Below are 18928 nucleotides of genomic sequence, written 5' to 3' on the forward strand. Positions count from 1 at the left end.
GATATATAGCCTATATGTTGTTTGGTGTGCTCTCCCCCAAACATACGCTCATTTTATTTCAAAACAAGTTCAGTCTGCTTTGCTTGGTTGCCATTTACAACAGTTCTCCTGTTCGGGGTCACATTTTCTCTCTCTTAATTAATTTAAACCAAAATTTGTAGCAATTGCCCTAAACAGGATTAGTAGGTCAATAAAGGAACCAGGACAATAACGTATCTTTGGTCATATTTAATATGCAGTATCCCTCATACCCTTTTTTGACCCGCTTGCTATGACACTCAAAAAGAAACCTGTTTCTCCTTCATCAAAGATTAATGCCTCTAATATCATGGAATAGCATTTTCTTTCAACTCATTTCATTTATTTCCCATCATCTTGTGATGTGACTTTGAAGGTTAAACTTAACAGCAATAAATAAGACACATCAAACCCTTTGCTATTCCTTTCTTTCCGGTTGGTTGTTTTCCAATTGTGATCCCATGTCGAATGTTAAAAAGCTATCAGTGACACGGGTATTTGTGTCCTTAATTTCAGTGCTGTGTCCATTTTGCGTTTTCCATGGCTACCTGTCACATCCACTTAGTGTGAGGAGAGATTGGGCGCTTTTTGAGCCGGAGTGCTCTTCAGTCCACTCGGACAAGTGCACCCTGGGAATATAAACAAAACCACAGGATTCCACTCCATGAAACAATTCCTCCTCCTCCTCCTCCTCCTCCTCCTCCTCCTCCTCCTCATCATCAGAGATCTGCAGCTGGAGAACCAACCTATCGAACTTTAAAAACCGAATGGACCGATACAAAAGACCACGTCCCGGGATAATTGTGTTTACTCTGGGTAATAAAGGAATGCATGTCCTCATTGTTTATGTGGTTTCGCTCATGTACTGTATTGTATTGTAGTGCACTGTCCAGGGGGAAAGTAAAGGAAGCTGCTGACAGCTGATGAGAGTAGGAGAAGTAGGCTATAGACTTATGGCCAGTGAGGAGTGTTCAAACCACTCAAGCTTATACATACTATATGCTTTAACAGTAGACTTGGGATATATGCAATGGCTTGGGACCGTTTTGAATGACTGTGTATTCATTGTGCATTTACCAGACTTGCCTTTAACATGGCATAACTTCAAATGAATGGAAAATCACCAATGTTCGCTAACTGTATCGTGTGCAGGCAGCAAACCGTCACACAGTGTACCTTTCCCGGACTGACGAAGACCTCGCAATTCCACCCACAAGTCAATTAACAAGCAGATCTGAACCATTGAAGAACTCCTACGCATATCAGATCAGTCAACTCAGTCTAATGGATGCGTACAAATTAGCCGTGATATGGGCTGTACGAGCGGTGGGCCTGTGAGAGAGAAGCAGCGTGGCGTGTTGACAGTGAAGCCCCTGACTCGGTGTAAGTGGATGGGCCAATCCATGCTGAGCTATGGATGTTTCTCCTTTGTGCTGCAGTGTCTCCAATGGCTTAATGAGGCGTTATTTATTCAGATCAGGGTGAATGATTACCTCATCATTTCCATTCTCCTGAGCTCCCTTCCCTGCTCATCCTCTCTCTCTGTACTCTGCCCAGTACATTTACAGTATGGTAATAATCAACATCTCACAGTGTGAGACCAGTTCATATTCTGGTAGAAGAAATCTGGAGAGGAATGGTAAAAGTATTAGGGCCAGGAGTTTATAAGAACGAGTCATACATGACTCTGTTATAATCGACCGTTGTATAGTAGTCGTTGAGAGACCTGATTAAATTACTAGTATCAGTTTTTTTTCATTTCTGTATCATCTGTTCTCTTTTGGTTGGGCTGTACTACTCCCACCAGCAGATCTCCAACAACAAAAAGAACACAGCCTAGTGTCTCTCTCCCCCTCTGTGCAAAGACTAGTTGCCTAGCAATGAAGTCTGATTTTGTGGTTTGTGAGGCTTACATCCAGAAGAAAAAGACAAAACCCATCAGGATTAGATTGGGATAGTGTAGCACCTAGGCACTCTCTACTCCTGGATGTGTGCATGGAGTTCCTGTATATCAGGCTATCATGGTATAGAAAATGATGACAGGAAGAGGAAAGCAAAAAGAGTGCAGCACAGCTAATCCAGATTAATGATCCTAGGCAGAAGATGACACATCACTCTATGATCTAACTGTAAGTCATTTATTATTACTATCTTATCCAATTTGATGAAAAAATGTACAAAGTTACATCCCGAACACATCACAAGGTGTTATGCATTTCAGTTACATAACACTAGGCATGCATGAGAAGATCCTTCACATTATGCTTATTGAAAAGTTACCATACATGTTTATACATTTGAATTAAATATTGTATTGAGCACCCCTGAAGGAAATAAGAGCACCCTAATTAGTTTTACAAATATGGACAAGTATCATTTTTTTTCGTTGGAAAAGTATATGGCACTTTAGTTCCAGGTGTGTTGTCATCTTCAACTGCTCCCTTGCTCCATTCAACTGCTCCATCAACACAATTGTACATGTGCTCAACCCATGTAAGAACAAATTGCCCTAAAAGTTACTGCAGTGGAGAAATCGGAGGAGAAAAAAAACATTTGTGTGTTACGTACAAGAAGAGAGCGTGAGAGTGTACGAAGGGCTATATAAAATAAAATTGATTGATTGATTGATTGAGTGGTCTCGCTCTTATGTTACATACCAGAAGAGAGCGTGAGAGTGGTCTCGCTCTTATGTTACGTACCAGAAGAGAGCGTGAGATTGGTCTCGCTCTTATGTTACGTACCAGAAAAGAGCGTGAGAGTGGTCTCGCTCTTATGTTACGTACCAGAAGAGAGCGTGAGAGTGGTCTCGCTCTTATGTTACGTACCAGAAGAGAGCGTGAGAGTGGTCTCGCTCTTATGTTACGTACCAGAAGAGAGCGTGAGAGTGGTCTCGCTCTTATGTTACGTACCAGAAGAGAGCGTGAGAGTGGTCTCGCTCTTATGTTACGTACCAGAAGAGAGCGTGAGAGTGGTCTCGCTCTTATGTTACGTACCAGAAGAGAGCGTGAGAGTGGTCTCGCTCTTATGTTACGTACCAGAAGAGAGCGTGAGAGTGGTCTCGCTCTTATGTTACGTACCAGAAGAGAGCGTGAGAGTGGTCTCGCTCTTATGTTACGTACCAGAAGAGAGCGTGAGAGTGAGCGTGAGAGTGGTCTCGCTCTTATGTTACGTACCAGAAGAGAGCGTGAGAGTGGTCTCGCTCTTATGTTACGTACCAGAAGAGAGCGTGAGAGTGGTCTCGCTCTTATGTTACGTACCAGAAGAGAGCGTGAGAGTGGTCTCGCTCTTATGTTACGTACCAGAAGAAAGCGTGAGAGTGGTCTCGCTCTGAGGGAAGTGTGTGCTGATGTTCTTCTGTATTTTTAATTAACTTTATCCTCACACTTCTCCCAGTAGCCAAAGCTCTTTAGCTAGAGAACACAAGGGAGAACTAAGAAAGGCTCTGCTTCACATGGCATCTCAAAAGGCAGGTGGATGACAGAGCCCATTTTAACACGTGTGTGTGTGTGTGTGTGTGTGTGTGTGTGTGTGTGTGTGTGTGTGTGTGTGTGTGTGTGTGTGTGTGTGTGTGTGTGTGTGTGTGTGTGTGTGTGTGTGTGTGTGTGTGTGTGTGTGTGTGTGTGTGTGTGTGCGCGTGTGTGCGCGTGTGTGCACGTGTCTATGTGCTTGCATGCATGTGCGCGTTTGTGTGTGTGTGAGCGAGAAAGGCCAGAGAAAACATGCATCTTCATCCAGTCTCCGTCTCCAAGCAGATCATCAACTCAAGGAGGGAGCTCATATCCTTTCCGCCAAAGGGATGGGGGTGAATTGACACGCTGAGCTTGCAGCCTGGGCAAAATTGACAATGAAAGTTACTCAATTCAGATCAAAGTCAATACAGCCGTTCTCAACCAGTCAATAGTTTCAGTGCATTAGAGGTTACATAAGGTGTTGAAGAACTTGCTACCATCTCTCCTTCACTCATTCTATTGATGCTTTCTTTCTCTCTTGACCTCCCATATATGCCCTTGGTTCCTTCTCTCATTTTCTGTACTCAAAGGTTCCTTTCTTTTTTCTCTCATCAGAACCTCCTTGCATTCTCCTGTTTGCTCCTCTTTTCATTGGTTCTTTCTCCCATTTGCTCAAGTTCTTCTTGTTTATTGTGCCATCAGTGGTGTCTGTCCTTCATAGTGAGGGTTCATTGAAGGTTCACCTTTTCATTCCATCCCTCATCATGACATTCTTCTCCTCTCACAGTTACCTATCATTCTCACAATGTCCTTCAGCAAAATAATCAGTTGAATAGACGGAATACAGTCTAAGTGAAACAAAATTACAAAACAAAACCAAACAGGTATCTGCAGAATAACCACTGTAATTTGAGATAAATTGAGTATTTAAAAAAACAGTTGACTCTTTTGTTGTATAAAGTGTTGAGAGGTAGATTTTTGCTGTAAATGTTTGAGTAGACAAAGATAGATGATCAAGACTGAGAAAAGTTATGATAGATGATATCAAGATCTTCAGTTCTTATGTCTGCAAGTTCTCCTTTTAAAGTAGACCTATAGCCTTTTCAAAAACCACAAAGTCTTGAACTTTGATTAAAAATGTATTATTATACATGCTCAAAAAAATAAAGGGAACACTTAAACAACACAATGTAACTCCAAGTCAATCACACTTCTGTGAAATCAAACTGTCCACTTAGGAAGCAACACTGATTGACAATAAATTTCGCATGCTGTTGTGCAAATGGAATAGACAAAAGGTGGAAATTATAGGCAATTAGCAAGACACCCCCAAAAAAGGAGTGATTCTGCAGGTGGTGACCACAGACCACTTCTCAGTTCCTATGCTTCCTGGCTGATGTTTTGGTCACTTTTGAATGCTGGTGGTGCTCTCACTCTAGTGGTAGCATGAGACGGAGTCTACAACCCACACAAGTGCCTCAGGTAGTGCAGTTCATCCAGGATGGCACATCAATGCGAGCTGTGGCAAAAAGGTTTGCTGTGTCTGTCAGCGTAGTGTCCAGAGCATGGAGGCGCTACCAGGAGACAGGTCAGTACATCAGGAGACGTGGAGGAGGCCGTAGGAGGGCAACAACCCAGCAGCAGGACCGCTACCTCCGCCTTTGTGCAAGGAGGTGCACTGCCAGCGCCCTGCAAAATGACCTCCAGCAGGCCACAAATGTGCATCCAAAACATCAGCCAGGAAGCATAGGAACTGAGAAGTGGTCTGTGGTCACCACCTGCAGAATCACTCCTTTTTGGGGGGTGTCTTGCTAATTGCATATAATTTCCACCTTTTGTCTATTCCATTTGCACAACAGCATGTGAAATTTATTGTCAATCAGTGTTGCTTCCTAAGTGGACAGTTTGATTTCACAGAAGTGTGATTGACTTGGAGTTACATTGTGTTGTTTAAGTGTTCCCTTTATTTTTTTGAGCAGTGTATATTATTTATTTAATGTATTAAAATATTAGATCCCTCTTCTAATGTGCAATTCCATGGTAACGGAATTACACTGAATATCAGATTTTTCGCTTAAAATTTATACCAAAACAAAAAAACAAGACTAATAAAAAAAACTCCACTGGAGATGGTACTAAAATATTTTTACAGGAAGAACTGTGCAGATACAATGTTTGGTACCAAACTGCATCTGCACAGTTTTCCAGTAAATTATTATGATTGTTTTACTATGTAAATCATTCAAAGTAGTCATTGTGCATTGAGTTGTATGGTTTGATAAAGTTAGAAAGCAGTGGTTTTTGTTTGGCATCTCAGCGTAATTCCATTACAGTGGAATTGCCCACAAATACAGCAAACTTTTGATGCAGAAAAGGAAATAAATGATTTAACACTCAGAAATATTTCAAACAATCCACCAAGCAGTAATACAAATATATGAGGTCTATGTAACAGCAGTTTCGATGGGGCTGTATATAAATGTTTTATTGCAATGGGCTGAAATCACTTAGGAAAATGACATCAATGTTGTAAAAATTCATGACGGCCTGAAAACCCAAGAGGAGAGAATATTTTTATAAAGTGTAGTTCTCTGAAAAACCAAAATGGCATGTTCAACTCAATACACCACACTAAATGTGTCCCGTGTGAATTTAGTCATAACATATTTAAAGCACACCATGGTCCTCCTGGACTACTGAGGATTTCTACAGTTAGAAGCATTTCTCCCTCATCCTGTAGACTACATCCATGTTTCTTCTTGTCTATGAATAAGGCTACCAGAGCACTAAAAGTGCTGGCCAGCGATAGTTTGATTTCCTTATTCCGGTATTCCTTACTCAGCATAAAGAATGGAAATGTAGGATTTGTTTCAGCCAGCGAAACCATAGCCACTCAACCTATTGGTAAAGCAACATCCTATCATTTGAATTTCAGGACAAAATAAAAAATATTTCCACAAAAACAATGATTTCCAGACAAAAATGGTTCTTCCACATTTTGGGTAAACTCAGAGGATGATGTTCAGATTGAAAATATGACTATTCTCTACAGTGGGCTTTTAATGCCTTGCTGCAGAAGCGTCAGTTAAGACTGCGCATGAGCGATTCCCCATAATTGTGGGAAAAGGTTTTGTCTGACGGCAATATTCTAAACATCAGGAAATCTAAACTGTGTTCAGATGACTAATTAGGTTTAAAAAAAGGACGCCTCTCACTCATACCAGCATGTTGACAAAACAAACTTAATGAGGTTTGACTCTAGACAACCTCTAGAAAGGTTTTCTCAAAAGCGCTTTTTAACCCTCAAATAGCTTTGATATCAATCAACAGCACAGAAAGATTACTCGATAAACACATGCCAATCCTGTTAGAAATAGGCACCATTTAGGAATAACCAACCAGATAAAAAAACACAGCTTCATTAGATGCCATGGCTTTGTTTTCAACTGTCCGAAACGAAGCAGATTGAGTAATGGCATTTTATTTTTCACAGCAGTGTGGTAAATGCTGGAGTCTTCAAATATACTGTATGTCCTATAATTAGACAGAGTCATCTAATGAGGCTCATTTGGGCTTGGAAAACTAATAAAGTGCATCTAACGGAAAGGTGAGGTCATGTGGGAAATATATAATTTACCAGACAAGCTGTATTTCTTGTCATTGTTAAGCATCTTCATTATGCTTCTTTCTTTAGCTTGAGGACTCCTGATATCGCTAGGAGTGATAAGTATAATTTTTGTATTTTTCTGCTGTTGTCTAGTACTGTCTTTTTGCTAGCAAGGGCCTTCTACTTTAAGTGCTGCCTGTTTTTCCAGGAGTCTACTTGGTGTGTGAACTGCTGACTGCTCATAACTTGCAGATAATTGTTGACACAACCAGGATTAAGGGGCAGGGTAATTTGTGACTGTTGTTGTTTTGGTAATCAGTGGCTGTATTGGAGGGGGAGTGGTTTCTGCTCTCCTAGGCAATCAGCAATTAGTACCAGGAGGTGTGCTGTTCAGCTCTGCAAGGTAATTAGCAATTAATATTGGTATTTGTATTTTTTAAGGATCCCCAATATCTTGCTGGGGTCCAGCAACATCAAGGCAGTTATATACACAATGAAACATATTACATGACATTATTATTATGTTAGCTCTGTGGGTATATTTAAGGGACAGTCATGCTGCCCTATTCTGAGCCAATTGTAATTTTTCAAGGTCCCTCTTTGTGGCACCTGACCACATGACTGAACAGTAGTCCAGGTGCAACAAAACTAGAGCCTGTAGGACCTGTCTTGTTGATAGTGTTGTTAAAATGGCAGAGCAGCACTTTATTATGGACAGACTCCTCCCCATCTTAGCTACTGCTGTATCAACATGTTTTGACTATGACAGTTTACAATCCAGGGTTACTCCAAGCAGTTTAGTCACCTCAACTTGCTGAATTCCCACATGTATTACAAGATTTATTTGTCCCAAATCAAATGCTTTTAGTTTTTGAAATATTTAGGACTAACTTATTCCTTGCCTCACATTTTGAAACTAACCGCAGCTCTTTGTTTAGTGTTGCAGTGATTTCACTCGCTGTAGTACCTGACGTGTATAGTGTTGAGTCATCCGCATACATAGACACATTGACTTTGCTCAAGGGCAGTGGCATGTCATTAGTAACGATTTTAAAAAGTAAGGGGCCTAGACAGCTGCCCTGGGGAATTCCCGATTCTACCTGGATTATGTTGGAGATGCTTCCATTAAAAAGCACCCTATGTGTTCTGTTTGACGGGTAACTCTTTATCCTCAATATAGCAGGGGGTGTAAAGCCATAACACGTATGTTTTTACATCAGCAGACCATGATCGTTAATGTCAAAAGTGCACTGAAGTCTAACAAAACAGCTCCCACTATCTTTTTATCATCAATTTCTCTCAGCCAATCATCGTTTTTTTGTGTAAGTGCTGTGCTTGTTGAATGTCCTTCCCTATACGCGTGATGAAAGTCTGTTGTCATTTTGTTTACTGTAACATAGCATTGTATCTAAGGGTTGGTAACATGCTGATTGGTCAGCTATTTGAGCCAGTGAAGGGAGCTTTACTATTCTTCGGTAGCAGAATTAGGGCACACACTTTGTGCTTGGCTTAGATTGAAGATATGACAAATAGGAGTGGCGATACCGTCCGTTATTATCCTCAGTAAATTTCCATCCAAGTTGTCAAACCCTGGTGGCTTGTCATTGTTGATAGACAACAAGAATGTGTTAATTTCTTCCAAACTCACTTGACGGAATTAAAAATTATAATGCTTGTCTTTCATAATTTGATCAGTTATACTTGGACATGTAGTGTCAGCATTTGTTGCTGGCATGTCATACCTAAGTTTGCTAATCTTGCCAATGAACAAAATTATTAAAGTAATTGGCAATATCAATGGTTTTTGTGATGAATGAGCAATCTGATTCAATGAATGAGGAAGCTGAGTTTGCCTTTTTGCCCAAATTTTCATTTAAGGTGCTCCAAAGCTTTTTACTATCATTCTTTATGTCATTTATCTTTGTTTCATAGCATTGTTTCTTCTTCTTTTTATTCAGTTTAGCACATAATTTCTCAATTTGCAGTATGTTTGCCAATCGGTTGTGCAGCAAGACTTACTTGCCATTCCTTTTGCCTCATCCCTCTCAACCTCTCAACCAATTTTTAAATTCCTCATCAATCCACGAGGATTTTACAGTTTTTACAGTAATTGTCTTAATGGGTGTATGCTTATTAATAACTGGAATAATCAATTTCATAAATGTGTGAAGTGCATCGTCTGGTTGCTCCTCAATTCACACCACAGACCAACAAATATTCTTTACATCAACAACATAGGAAACACTACAAAACTTATACATTATATTAAGCCCAGCCTTTGGAACTTTGGTTTTCCTAGATATGGCTAATGTATTGTGATCACTACATCTGATGGATTTGGATACTGCTTTAAAGCAAATTTCTGCAGCATTAGTAAAGATGTGATCAATAGATGTTGATGATTTCATTCCTTTGCTCTTTGTAACTCCCCTGGTAGGTTGACTGATAACCTGAACCAGGTTGCAGGCACTAGTTACAGTTTTGAAACTTTTTGTTGAGTGGGCAGCTTGATGAAAGCCAGTCAATATTTAACCTGTTGGGGATGGGGGCGCTGTTTAGACTATTTATGCTAATTGGGTAATTTTTGAAACGGCTTCCCACAAAATCCTTGATCGTACAATATGCATATTATTATTATTATTGGATAGAAAACAGTCTATAGTTTCTATAGGAGTTGAAATTTTGTCTCTAAGTGGAACAGAGCCCATTCTACAGCAATTTCCCTGACATGGAGTCAGATTTGAGAAATGTTGGCCACTGTTCTGAAGTCAGTTAAAAGGGCACTGTCATTGCTAGGACTATACGGACACTTCTTACGTCTTCCCCTGGATGCCTTTACGTGATGACGATTCCAATGGGGTCGATTGCGCGTTCACAGGCACTACAAATGAAAAAACCCTGAGGCTAGTCATTCTTTTGGAGCTGCGTCATGCGCCTAGAGGACACCGGCCCGCACCTGTTCCAAGCGTTAGTTTAGCCTGTTATATTTCTCCGGTCATCTTTTCACTCGTTATAGGAGTTAAAAACATCATAAGGTAGTTAATTTAAAGCGTTTTATAGCAATTTATATCCGTTTAGTGCGATTTTGGGACATTTATTTTTGAAACGATGTGAATAGTTGGGCACGCTTTTCAGTTCATCCCGAACGCAGTTGGCATTTCCACATGGCAAGAGGACAGCTTTCCACCAAAAGACGCTTACTCCCAAGAAAGGATCCTTTGCCCAAGATACTGATGGAAGAACAGCTCAAGGTAGGACATTTTTATTATGATAAATCGTGTTTCTGTCGAAACATTTTAGTGGCTTAGGACGCCATGTTTTTTGACGTAGCTTCGCTTGGCGCAAACTGTATTGAAAAGTAAGGATAAATTAAAAAATGTAATTCCGCAATTGTATTAAGAATTAAATTGTCTATCAATCCCTGTCCACCCTATATTTTTTAGTCACGTTTATGAGTATTTATGTATAAGAGTAGATCACTGTCTAAGTGGCGCAAGGACATATTCTGACCAGCTGAGTTACATTTCACATTGTCTAACCATGATTTTGGTGGCTAAATATAAACGTTTTCGATCAAACTCTATATGCATTGTGTAATATGATGTTACAGGAGTGTCATCTGAAGAATTCTGAGAAGGTTAGTGAAAAAATTAATATATTTTTGGCGATGTTGACGTTATCGCTCACTTTGGCTAGAATCAATGCTGGGCTGCTATGTGCTATGTGCTATGCTAATATAACGATTTATTGTGTTTTCGCTGTAAGACACTTAGAAAATCTGAAATATTGTCTGTATTCACAGGATCTGTGTCTTTCGATTCGTGTATGCTGTGTATTTTTACGAAATGTTTGATGATTAGTAAGTAGGTAAACACGTTGCTCTAAGTAGTTTTTCTATTCCATTTGTGACGGTGGGTGCAATTGTAACCTATGCCATCTACCTGAAATATGCACTTTTTTCTAACAAAACCTATCCCATACCATAAATATGTTATCAGACTGTCATCTGATGAGTTTTTTTGTTGGTTAGGGGCTATAAATATCTTAGTTTAGCCGAATTGGTGATGGCTACTGGTGTTGGTGGACAAATAAAAGATGGTGGATTATGCTAATGTGTTTTTAGGTAATAGATGTACATCTTTACATATTGTGTCTTCCCTGTAAAACATTTTAAAAATCGGACATGTTGACTGGATTCACAAGATCTGTGTCTTTCATTAGCTGTATTGGACTTTAATGTGTGAAAGTTAAATATTTAAAAAAAAAAAAAATTTGAATTTCGCGGCACTGGTTTTTCAGTGGGGGGGGGGGGGGTGTGCCGCTAGCGCCACGCTGATCCTAGACAGGTTAAACCACCCAGAAAATATGTCTCTCTGTTGATATCACATACATTATCAATCATTTCACACATGTTATCTAGATACTGACTGTTAGCACTTGGTGGTCTATAGCGGCTTCCCACCAGTATAGGCTTTAGGTGAGGCAGATGAACCTGTAGCCATATTACTTCAACAGTATTCTCTCTAAGCTTTACATGAATGTGGTTCTAAATATAAATGGCAACACCACCTTTGGCATGTATGTATATTCTGTAGATGTTATAACCATGTATTGCTACCACTGTATCATCAAAGGTATTATCTAAGTGAGTTTCAGAGATTGTCAGAATATGTATGTCGTCTGTTACTAGCAAATTATTGATTTTATGAACCTTGTTTCTTCAGCTACATATGTTAACCTGTCTAGGATCAGCGTGGCGCTAGCGGCACACCCCCCCCCCCCCCCCACTGAAAAACCAGTGCCGCGAAATTCAAAAAAAATATTTTTTTAAAATATTTAACTTTCACACATTAAAGTCCAATACAGCTAATGAAAGACACAGATCTTGTGAATCCAGTCAACATTTCCGATTTTTAAAATGTTTTACAGGGAAGACACAATATGTAAAGATGTACATCTATTACCTAAAAACACATTAGCATAATCCACCATCTTTTATTTGTCCACCAACACCAGTAGCCATCACCAATTCGGCTAAACTAAGATATTTATAGCCCCTAACCAACAAAAAAACTCATTAGATGACAGTCTGATAACATATTTATGGTATGGGATAGGTTTTGTTAGAAAAAAGTGCATATTTCAGGTAGATGGCATAGTTTACAATTGCACCCACCATCACAAATGGACTAGAATAATTACAATGAGCAACGTGTGTACCTAACTACTAATCATCAAACATTTCGTAAAAATACACAGCATACACGAATCGAAAGACACAGATCCTGTGAATACAGACAATATTTCAGATTTTCTAAGTGTCTTACAGCGAAAACACAATAAATCGTTATATTAGCTTAGCACATAGCAATTAGCAGCCCAGCATTGATTCTAGCCAAAGTGAGCGATAAAAGTCAACATCGCCAAAAGATATTAATTTTTTCACTAACCTTCTCAGAATTCTTCCGATGACACTCCTGTAACATCACATTACAACATGCATATACAGTTTGATCGAAAATGTTTATATTTAGCCACCAAAATCATGGTTAGACAATGTGAAATGTAGCTCAGCTGGTCAGAAAATGTCCTTGCGCCACTTAGACAGTGATCTACTCTTATACATAAATACTCATAAACGTGACTAAAAAATATAGGGTGGACAGGGATTGATAGACAATTTAATTCTTAATACAATTGCGTTATTACATTTTTTAATTTATCCTTACTTTTCAATACAGTTTGCGCCAAGCGAAGCTACGTCAAAAAACATGGCGTCCTAAGCCACTAAAATGTTTCGACAGAAACACGATTTATCATAATAAAAATGTCCTACCTTGAGCTGTTCTTCCATCAGTATCTTGGGCAAAGGATCCTTTCTTGGGAGAAATCGTCTTTTGGTGGAAAGCTGTCCTCTTGCCATGTGGAAATGTCAACTGCGTTCGGGATGAACTGAAAAGCGTGCCCAACTTTTCACATCGTTGCAAAAATAAATGTCCCAAAATCGCACTAAACGGATATAAATTGCTATAAAACGCTTTAAATTAACTACCTTATGATGTTTTTAACTCCTATAACGAGTGAAAAGATGACCGGAGAAATATAACAGGCTAAACTAACGCTTGGAACAGGTGCGCGCCGGTGTCCTCTAGGCTCATGACGCAGCTCCCAAAGAATGACTAGCTTCAGGGTTTTTTCATTTGTAGGGCCTGTGAACGCGCAATCGACCCCGTTGGAATCGTCATCACGTAAAGGCATCCTGGGGAAGACGTAAGAAGTGTCCGTATAGTCATAGCAACGACAGTGCCCTTTTAAATGACTTCAGAAGAGTGGCCAACATTTCTCAAATCTGACTCCATGTCAGGGAAATTGCTGTAGAATGGGCTCTGTTCCACTTAGAGACAAAATTTCAACTCCTATAGAAACTATAGACTGTTTTCTATCCAATAATAATAATAATATGCATATTGTACGATCAAGGATTTTGTGGGAAGCCGTTTAAAAAATTAGCCAAATTAGCATAAATAGTCTAAACAGCGCCCCCATCCCCAACAGGTTAACGTGGGCTATATTTATCACTTTTCTGGGATGCTTGATTGTTTTCATTGCTTTACTGGGAAGTTCAACAGAAGTAGACATGCTCATGTTATTTATTTTAGTGCAGGGAGAGCTGCACATAGTGGACTTCCTACTAGGGCACACCGCCTTAGTGCTAACAGTATAACTCTGGTTCATTGGTACATGATTACTGCACACAATAGCTGTAGGATCAGCAGAGGTATTCAGGGAATTTAGAGGGACATAAATTAGGCTAGTTACATTGTGTATTCCAATGCCCCTGGGATAATGTACATTTGCTGAAGCATAATGACAATTTAGCGACACAATGGAAGGGATTGACTGAGCTAGGCTTGGGTCATTGATAAGTTATTGTCTTAACGCAGCATTATAATGCTGTGAAAGGATCCAGGAACCCAAATGATTTTGGTGGATCCCATCCTCCTTATAAAACAAGCTTTGTTTCCAGAAGGTATCAAAATTGTTAATGAATGTTACACCCACATAGCTGTAATAGTCTCGTAGCCAGTTATGCAGGGCTAAAAGTCTGCTGAAACGTTCAACGCCACGATTTAGGGAGGGCACAGGGACAGATATTATGGGGTGTTTGTTGGTATCAAGCAGGGACCAGTTCTTTAAAATCCATCTTCAGCTGTTCTGAGCTGCCCTTCATAATGTCATTGAATTCCACAAGAACCATGATAGACTCAATTTCCTGATGCAGGTTTAAAATGTTTAGCAGCAGCTTATTGATGTCCTGTACCCGTGCTCCTGGATAGCACACCCAAAATAACTCGTTACATTTTGAATGCTTAGCAGGTCAGGAAAATAGTCAAATTCACGCACTTATCAACCGAACATCCCTGGTCATCCCTACTGCCTCTGATCTGGCAGACTCACTAAACACACATGCTTTGTTTGTAAATTATGTCTGAATGTTGGAGTGTGCTCGTGGCTTTCCGTAAATAAAAAAAATGGTACCATCTGGTTTGCCTAATATAAGGAATTTGAAATTATTCATACTTTTACTTTTGATACTTAAGTATATTTTAAACCAAATACTTTTTGACTTTTACTCAAGTAGAAATTTACTGGGTGACTTTTACTTGAGTAATTTTCTATAAAAGTATCTTTAATACAACACCCCTCCTCGCAGCCCTTCCTCACCCCCCCCCCCCCCCCCAAAAGCACCAAAAAATGTAAATCAAATTCAAATGACGATCGTGAACTAACACTCCCCTTTACTAACTCTGTCTTTGCTGATAGCTACTTTATTGAGGAAAAATGTATTTACTATGACTGTGATGTGTGGTTGTCCCATCTAGCTATCTTAAGATGAATACACTAACTGTAAGTCACATGTAACAGTCCTGACCTGTTTTATGTTGTTTTTTATGTGTTTATGGTCAGGGCATGTGTTTTGGGTGGGCAGTCTATGTTATCTGTTTCTATGTTGGTTTCGGTTTGCCTGGTATGGCTCTTGATTAGAGGCAGGTGGTTTGCATTTTCCTCTAATCAAGAGTCATATTTAGGTAGGGCATTTTCACTGTTTGTTTGTGGGTGATTGTCTCCTGTGATGTCTTCGTTATTTTCGATGTATTCACTTTTGGAGCTGTTTGGCTGTTCGTTCGTTTGATGTACGTTCCTGTTCGTGAGTTTACGTTTGTTGATGTGAGTTTATGTTCAGGTTCCGTTGTACGTCGTTTTCTTATTTTGTAGTTGGTTAAAGTGTTTGTTTTCGTGTCATCGGTTTTCGTTATAAAATAAAGATGGCATATTTCCCTGACTCCGCATTTTGGTCCGAAGATCCTTCTCTCCTCACCTCTTCCGAGGATGAGGAGAGCGACAGTTATGACAGAATCACCCACCAACAAACAGTGAAAATGCCCTACCTAAATATGACTCTTGATTAGAGGAAAATGCAAACCACCTGCCTCTAATCAAGAGCCATACCAGGCAAACCGAAACCAACATAGAAACAGATAACATAGACTGCCCACCCAAAACACATGCCCTGACCATAAACACATAAAAAACAACATAAAACAGGTCAGGACTGTTACATCACACTGGATAGGAGCGTCTGCTAAATGACAACAATGTAACTGGGAAAAATGTGCGTAATTTGTCATCTGCAGCCTCAATTGATTGAGATTGATCCGCCTTCTGCCAGCTGATGAAATCAAATGGGTCGGACGGTAATTGGCTGTGATCAATTCTGCACACTCAAGCACCATTTGGTAGGGACACACAGGTTGGTGTAGAAATTGTTTTTTTTTCTTGCGGGATCTATTTTAAAAAATGATCTTATTTTGACTTGAGTGTGTAAAATTAACAAACTTAAATCCGTACAAACTCAAATCTTCAGAATACAGCCCAAAGTGTAAAAGTTATTGATGGAGGTACATTTGAAAGGACAGCAAGCTACAGTATAGCTGCAGGAGGACTTTTTTATATGAACTATTCTGTGTCTATAAGTAGCCTCCAATGTTATTGTGACAACACAAAAACAAAACTGTCTAGACACCTCTGACAAATGCTAGCCCAGGGATGGGCAACTTTGATAGGGTTGGGGGCCACAAAAAAATTGAAATCAGCAAAATATTTCAGTGGTTGGGGAGAGAGAAATGTGAAGTTGTACAGTTATTTTCCTGCTATTTTACACATTATGCCGTTGGGCATAGAGAAGATGTTCTAGTTTTAAAGCAAGTTTGGTGAAATTCTACACATTCTGCTATGGGGCGGAGAGAAGTTTCTATAATTTTATAACCAATTTCATGCAACTCTACTCATTTTGCCATGGGGCAGAGAGCAAAATTAGCAGTTTTACAGCTAATTTCCTGCAATTCTACAAATTATTCCATAGGGTGGAGAGAAATGTTTGGAGTTTTTTATATGATATTTGAGTGAGAGTGACTAACAAAATCAGTGGGGCCCCCCCGGTCAGTAATTCAATCATGATTTTTTTTAACCTTTATTTAACTAGGCAAGTCAGTTAAGAACAAATTCTTATTTACAATGACGGCCTAGGAACAGTGGGTTAACTGCCTTGTTCAGGGGCAGAACAATAGATTTTTACCTCGATCTAGCAACCTTTCAGTTACTGGCCCAACGCTCTAACCACTAGGCTACCTGCCGCTCCACTACAAGTTTAGATAGCTGGCAGCTAGACTTTACCTATCAAAAAATAATAATTTGACGGGCTAATTGAGTGGCTGACATAAGAGAAAAACTGCTAATGCAGAACCACATTTCAAAATTACACCTTGTGTATTCTACTATTTTAACACTCAACAGTAAGTTGAGACCCCGACTGAATTCCAAAACTAAAAGTAATGTTGTTATTTGCTTTTTATTGATCCATGGGCCTACAAAAGGCACGCGCTAGACCATCTAAGGAGCATGATGCAAGTGTCTGTAAACTGCATCTGTCCAGCAGTATAAAGAACAGAGTCAAACAAAGTAATATAAAAGTAGTAGTAGTATAAAAGCTCGAATGTACCCATATTTAATTACAGCTTTCAATTCATAGCCAATTTACTTTTTTACAGCTGAAGTTTCTGTCTGTGAATGTGATCTAAGACTGGTTCCTAACTGACCCAAGGGTAAGCTACAATGACTTGAGAAATTGGATACTATTCCCACTTTCCAATAGCTAAAGCTGCCCCTAATACCTGTGCATTCATGTGTTAAAATACTGTAATTACAAGTACTGCATAGTAACAGTATATGTACACAACTAAACATGTTTGTGTTGTGCACAATTTCAAGGATTTTCAAAGAAACTCACGAATTAGTAAACTTATTGATCAGAATTAAAATATATGGCTGAGAGGGGATTAAGTCATAGTAAGTCATAGTTAAGCCTAGTACATATAATACCATGTCATAACTTGTTTGTGGCAAATACACTTCTCTGATAAGCCATTTTCATACTATGAATTCCCTAGTGACGCAGAGAGAATAGATAAGATACTGTAACAAATTAGAAATTAATTTCAATAGATCAATGTCCGTACAAACAGATGATGGTAATAATGATAATCTATCATTCAAGGTCACAAAGCAGTGAAAAAAGACGAACTCAGAATTTACCCTATTTATCCTTTTCAGCTGTCTGTGTCACGCCCTGACCATAGAGAGCCCTTGTTTCTCTATGGTGTAGTAGGTCAGGGCGTGACTAGGGGGTGTTCTGGTTTCAATTTTCTATGTTGGTGTTTTGTATGGTTCCCAATTAGAGGCAGCTGGTAATCGTTGCCTCTGATTGGGGATCATATTTAAGTAGCCATTTTTCCCACCTGTGTTTATGGGATATTGTTTTGTGTTTGTGCATGTGCACCACTTCTTCACGTTTCGTTATTGGTTTATTGTTTTTGTTTAAAGTTTCACCAAAATAAAGATGTGGAACTTCAATCACACTGCGCCTTGGTCCGCTCATTATGACGATCGTGACAGTCTGAGACAATTGTTGTTTCTGGGCCTTTACCGAGAACAAAATTAATTTTACTTTGCTCCCCAAGTTAAACATCTCCTTGTAAAATCAGTTTATATGGTTATATAAACAGTGCACTGCGAATAACAGCACAAAGGGAACATTTGGAACTAACCACTACAACAGTTACATTTTGGTTTCCCAGAGAAGATGCATTTATCCAGCTGGGGAAAGCAGCCACACTTCCGTTACCTATTATGAGCCTATGGTCAGAGAGTCTATGGCCATGTTCTAGAGTAGCAATTGTGCTCACTCACTGATTGATCTACAACTAATAATGAGTAGTTATTTACGATGCACAGCAATGTACTTTGTTTGGGTTATGTATATGTTGCATATACAGTAAGGCCCATAATTAGTGGCACCCTTGATAAATATGAGCAACAAATACTGTATAAAATATATCATACAAATACTGAGCTACAGTGCATTTGGAAAGTATTCAGACCCCTTTACTTCAAAATGTATTCTAAAATTGATAAAATCATTTTTTCCCTTATTTATCTACACACAATAATACCCCACAATGACAAAGTGAAAACAGATTATTAGAAATACCTTATTTAAATAAGTATTCAGACCCTTTGCTATGAGACTTGAAATTGAGCTCAGGTGCATCCTGTTTCCATTGATAGTCCTTGAGATGTTTCTACAACTTGATTGGAGCTCTGTCAGAGTGACTATAGGGTTCTTGGTCACCTCCCTGACCAAGGCCCTTCTCCCCCGATTGTTCAGTTTTGCCGGGCGGCCAGCTATAGGAAGAGTCTTAATGGTTCCAAACTTCTTCCATTTAAGAAGGATGGA

The sequence above is a fragment of the Salvelinus fontinalis genome, chromosome 8, assembly GCF_029448725.1.
Source record: "Salvelinus fontinalis isolate EN_2023a chromosome 8, ASM2944872v1, whole genome shotgun sequence".
In the NCBI taxonomy this organism is placed as follows: domain Eukaryota; kingdom Metazoa; phylum Chordata; class Actinopteri; order Salmoniformes; family Salmonidae; genus Salvelinus; species Salvelinus fontinalis.